General features: G+C 38.6%; 1 pseudogene; it reads left to right on the top strand.

Annotated features, from left to right (window-relative positions):
- Nucleotides 1-2,254: 2,254 nt before the first annotated feature.
- Nucleotides 2,255-3,057, top strand: LOC123821859 (annotated as a pseudogene).
- The last annotated feature ends 2,923 nt before the right edge of the window (nt 3,058-5,980 follow it).

Below are 5,980 nucleotides of genomic sequence, written 5' to 3'. Positions count from 1 at the left end.
TTTGGATAGATTTGGTAAAATCTATGTACCTTCAGACTCAGAAATTCCATGTGTACTATATCCCTAGAGAAACTCTGAGTTATGTATATAAAGAAAATATATAAAATTGTTCAAAACAGCAATGTTTATGCTAAAAGAACACAGGAAATACTTTAATGTTGAGCAGCATAAAAGCTGTGATAGTATATCCATCTAATGGCTTACTATATAGCAATGAAAATAAATGAATGAATAAATAAACATTACAAATATAATGTTGAGTGAAACTATGAGTTGCAAAGGAATCCGTGCAGAAGGACACTACTGTTATGCGGAAAAGGATGCAAAACCATATTATATATTACTTAGGGAATGTGTGTGTGTGTGTGTATGTGTGTGTGTGTGTGTAAGAGAGAGAGAGAGAGAGGTGCATATATTCTAATTAGTAAAAGGTTAAAGAAATGGTTGGATATGAACCTCAAGTGAGGGTTGCAATTATCTTTGAGAAAAGGAAAATTCGATCAAGCACAAACATATAGGAAGCTTCAAATTTAATGCTAAATTTTTATTCTTAAGCTGGGTGGTGGCTTCATATTTTTATACTTGTATGTCTGAAATATACACATTATGTTTCAGGGAAAAGGGAAATAAAGAGGCAGGAAAACTCTAGATATAATCCAATCTTCATTATAAAATTATCAAAGAAGGAGTGGGAGGCAATCTCTATAATATAATAAAAAGAATACAAAAGAGCAAAAAAGTGTTCCCTTAAAATTCACCTCAGGATCAAGTTGCCCACTTCAACAGTATGCGGTGGATGCCGCGGTTCCAACAAGCCAAAGTCAAGACACAAAACTGTGACTGGAAAGAGGGAATCAATTTGCCTCCTGCGGGTCCCAGTTCTCCTTCTCCCTTCTCCTGATGCTCGTCTCAGCCTGCTCACTGCACAGGGTCAGCGATGCCTTGGGGGGGCCTCTCCTCGGAGCCTCACGGCCCAGTGAGACGCAGGATCACAGCCCCGCACTTGCTGAGCAATTTTGCAGCCTAAATTTGTTACTGCTGTTCTCGTAGGGAAAAAGAAGTCACAAAACAAACGAACACAACATAAGAAACAAAACTTGTACTATTCCTTAAACTAAAATTCCCAACTCCCTTTCTCAGACGCTGAAGACAGGGACTGCCCAGCCCTAATTCGCCCTCCTCCCTGCACACTTCTAAAGCCGGATGCCTCTTTGCAGGAGAGCATCATAGCGGCTTGCCCTGGGTGTCTAGATTCACACAGCGTCCCACGTGTCGCTCTGTGCGATGCGTGCGGATCGCTCCGGCCTCATTTCCCACTGCGTAAGTTCTCAGGATGTCAGGGCTGGCTTTATCAGTTATCCCCAAATCTGTATTAAACACAACAACCCAACTGTGTCTTCACATTCCTTTGGGAAAATCGATCTTTCCTACTCATAAAGAGAATCTGCAGAAGGAAGATTTTTCCAAGTTAAAAATCTTACTAAACCAATCCTCTTAGTATAAACAAAGAAAAAAAAAGATAATTCAAGAAACCATTCCTTATAGTAATAAAATCTTGTATTTACACAGCATTTTACAGGCTTTAAATTATTTTACATCAATTGGCTCCGTATTTGCACACTCATTTGACCCCAGAATATTAATAATATTAAGTAGAGTCCTAATAGAAAGAATATGAGATATACAGTGTGCTTAGATTGGTATAAGTAGCAAAAAATAGTCTCATAGATGAAATAATTTCCAAAAATAATCAAAATTCAATTTTTAAAAATACATACAGAATTCTCATGAAACATATTTCAAAATACTTTTAGAAGAATCATGTGAGACAGGCACCGTAACTTCTATGCTGCCATTTGTGGAAAATGTTATTTTTCCACTATTAATGCTTTAAAATTATTACCAAAGTGGTGACAAAAGTGGAGCACACGATATAAAATGTTGACCTCACTTACTTCTTTTGTTCTGTGTTCCCTGACTGGCTTTATTCATACATGCTCGTTTTTATATGCATGGCATATTATCAAGTTTTATCATTTTCTTCTGCAAATATTGTGTCAGGAACATTTTCCTAACCGCTTTATTCATAATTCTCATTTTAATGGTTATATATTTTTACAGGATATCAGTAAGCTAAAGTTTAATTTTCGTCTTTAGATTATAATGAGGGACTATCAGAGAATATCCATGTGCATACAGCTGTTTCCTTTCAACTCACGATAGTGCCAGATCAGCTCTCGTCCAGGCCACGGGGATGCCAAGAACTCGGAGCGGACCCTCGCTGGCCAGGCTGTCTCCAGTGGCACTTTCTACTGCAGCCAAAGCAGCCCCCTCTCTGAAGAACGCAGCCCTCCCTGGTCCAGGGACCTTGCAGGCAGCGACGATCTTCCACACTGGGCAGCCACCTCCCCCCCGTGCCACCTCTTCCAGAATGTAGAGGAAAATTTCATCGCGGGCTGATCCCTGAGGAATTCTTCCAGTTCCTTTATCCTAAAACCCGTGTAACAGGACCCTGTGTGCTCAGGACCGGGCTTATCCTGTGTTTCCTAGCCAAAGGAATATACGTGGTTACTCCAGAGGCCGTTTCTGCCATGTCAATGATAGGGCTGCTTGTCTATATGGTTCAAAATTGGTGCCTCTATTGGGGAATTTGCTGATAAACTCAATGAGCAAAAAATCACCCAGTTAGAAGAAGCAAAACAGGCTTCCATCAAAAACATCCAGGATGCAACTGATCTAGAGAAGTACCAGCAGGTACTGGTTCAAAAGCACCATTACCTTTTTGATGCCCATAGGAATAACACTGCTATGGCCTTAGAGGTTATTTACCGGGAATGGCTGCATCAAGTATATGAGGAAGTGAAAAATCACCTGGACAATCATATCTCAGTGCAGAACATGATGCATCGAAAGGAGCAAGAGCACGTGATGAACTGGGTGGAGAAGCATGTGGTGCAGGGCATCTCTGCACAGCAGGGAAAGGAGGCAGTCGCCCAGTGCGTTGCAGATCTAATGCTTGCTGGAGTTAGGCCCAAGCACAGCTGGTTATGTAAATGAATCCAAGGCAGCTAGAAACACCTGACTGAATGCCAACTAGTCCCTGACAAAAGCTTTCTGCATCACCTTCTACTGGAGTTTATCCCACCTAAAAACGAAAAGCGTGAGTTTCATCTAATGACAGATTTAAAGCAATCTGTTCGCCAAGGAGATGTTTCTTGTCCTTCTTGCTCTGCATTTTGAATTGTTTCGATGATCACTTTTGAACATGCAGTGTGCTTTTAATAATATTTGATCCCTAAAGACTACAGAGTTATCATTTAAATTTGTAATTAATTCTGTCATCTTACCTTACAGTGACAGTTGAACAAGGTTTGTCAAATTGCATAACCTTCTGAAATGTTGTTTCAAGATTTGTCACGTGGGTGAAAATTAAAGATGTCGTTGAGTGGAACAACAGCAATGAAAGAACAGTGCCAGATCACAGGCGACTCGAGGACAGAGTCTCTGCGTCGCGTTAGGCCAGTGTTTGTAATCCCAGCCACCTGTAAGTCAGTGTGTGGAAGCTCTCAGCAAGTACTTTTTGATTATTTGAATGAATAGAATCTTGCCTTTTAAATTGTACTTTCTGAATTTTAGACGACTTTTCAAAATGACTGCTAGAATGAATAGGTACTAAAACTAGGAATGTCTGACTATACCAGTCTCATCGCATCCTCATTAAAACTGGATAGTTTGTTGATTTAAAAATATAGTATTTTTATTTTTTCATGTGTAATATATTGTACAGTGTATCTTTTTGGTAATAAAATTGAATGCATTTTTATGTTTGTGTTTTAATTATATTTCCTCTTTTTCTAATTGGTGGTCCAAATTTGGAAAATGAGGTTCAGGGAAATTGGATAAGTAAGGATTATTTATGCCCTTGAGCAGAGATGAGGTCAGTATCACATATCTAACCTATCGATACATTAAAATATGGTCTCTACCAAGACACCCCAAATGCAGTTATTTTTTGAAGCAGTGATTTTGATTTTTTCATCTTATAGGATGTTACACATTCATGTAAGACTCTCCAGGTATAATATTGGTGCCTTGGCATCTGTAGAAATAATGAATGTATTGTTCTCAAATCTCAGATTATTATAGATTTAATTTAGTTGAACCTCCAATAATTTTGCTAATATTAGTAATAATTAGTAATCACTAACTATTTGGATTCAGTAAATTATTTTCTGAGTTTTTAAATGTTTTAAACTTACTTAAAATTTGAGGGGGGTTGAGAGAACTTTATTTATAGGTTAAAATTCCTCCACTATCTGTATATTTTAAGTCAATTGTATTTGCACATCTTGTTACCCATCATTATATGACAAGCCACAGAATAATTTCTGAATGTGGCATGTAGCTTCACAGAAATATTATAAAACTTGAGGGTCTGGGAAAGAAGATGACTATCTTAGTTTATCTTCTATATTCTCCTGTGAAGAGGTTACAAGGGACCCACAGTTGGGAAAAAAATAAAAAAGAAGAAGAAAATACTTTGCTATCCCAATCAGTTTTCTTTATCACTGTTATTAGGAGAAAATTATATTTTGACAAATTAGATGATTGCTTTTTTTGATTTTCTATTTATCTATTTTTAGAGAGAGGGAAAATATCAATGTATGGTTGCCTCTTGTGTGCCCCCTACTGGGTACCTTGCCTGCAACCCAGGTATGTGCCCTGACTGGGAATCAAACCGGCAACCCTTTGCTTCACAGGCCAGCACTCAATCCACTGAGCTACACCAGCTAGGGCTAGGTGATTGCTTTTAATGCTTAATTTTTGGTACTTTGGACAAAGTTTTGTTTATGTGAAGCATAATTAAATCAGGTGTGCTGGAGTGAGGGTGGCAGGGCCAGGTTTGGCTGGAGGGAGAGCTGACTGGGCACTGGGTGGAGCTGGCCTAAAACACCTTCTTCAGGACAGCTGGGGACCCACATCCCATGTGGGACACACCATACAGGTGCAGCTAAGGGGAGCTAAGCTTTTAGTCACCAAAGCTCTCATCCCCACTTTCCACTGAAACTGCCGTGAATCAGTAGTCAGAGACTGATGAAATAATATCTGTAACTTTAATGTTTGACAGAATGGTCATCATTGTTTGCAGAACTTATAATTTGTACAAATCTACATATGTGTATATGCATATATACATATCTATGCACAGGTATACTTGATTTTATATCACAATGTACATGTTTCCTGTAATTCTTTTCTGGAAAACTATTGCTCCTCCTAGATCTTTGTAACAATATCATACTTATCTAGAAGAGAGTTGCAGAAAAGAAGCTTATTTCCAGAAGGAAAGTCACCACATTTCAAAGCGAAGTGCAGATTTCTAAAGCTTTAAACGTTCTTCAAGATCTTGCTATTTGTGCTGCCCCTCTGTTACACTTGGAGTAATCTTCAGTGTATATGCAGACTGCAAAAGTTCTGTGAAAAATAAAGCATTCATATTGAACAATAATAAACTACGCTGCAGTTTCTCTGCAAGGCATGCTACTTCTGACTTTATTTTGTGGAATACTTCTTGGAATAGTTATCATCCAGTCTGTTGGGATTTCAGAAATCAGAGATTGGCTTTGAGAGGGATTACAAACAGTTAAAATGGACCGCCCTCTGGTGTTTTCTTGTAGTATTGCCACTAAGAAGACATGAGTATTGAAGAGAAAGAGGAAAGTAAAGGGTTTATGGAGTTTTCTCCTTAAACTAAATACATTTTAATAATAATCGAGGTACTTCTAAGGAAGTACTTCATGAGCCATTCTTGTGAACCCCCTGAAGGAACCTCTTCATTCTTATCTCACTCCTTAGGCTTTCTTGGGTTTATATGACTTGTTTTTCCTCAGCCTGTGTCCAGTTCTTTTCCTCTCAAAACTCTGACCCTGCATCTTCTGGCCTCTGAGGGCAGTTACTCTAATCAGCTAGTCAGTGAACA

Source organism: Phyllostomus hastatus, unplaced genomic scaffold (assembly GCF_019186645.2).
Source record: "Phyllostomus hastatus isolate PE091 unplaced genomic scaffold, TTU_PhHast_1.1 phas_contig_40, whole genome shotgun sequence".
NCBI classification, from domain to species: Eukaryota; Metazoa; Chordata; class Mammalia; order Chiroptera; family Phyllostomidae; genus Phyllostomus; species Phyllostomus hastatus.
The sequence above is the reverse complement of the archived record's forward strand: the minus strand, read 5'-3'. Positions and strand labels throughout refer to the sequence as shown.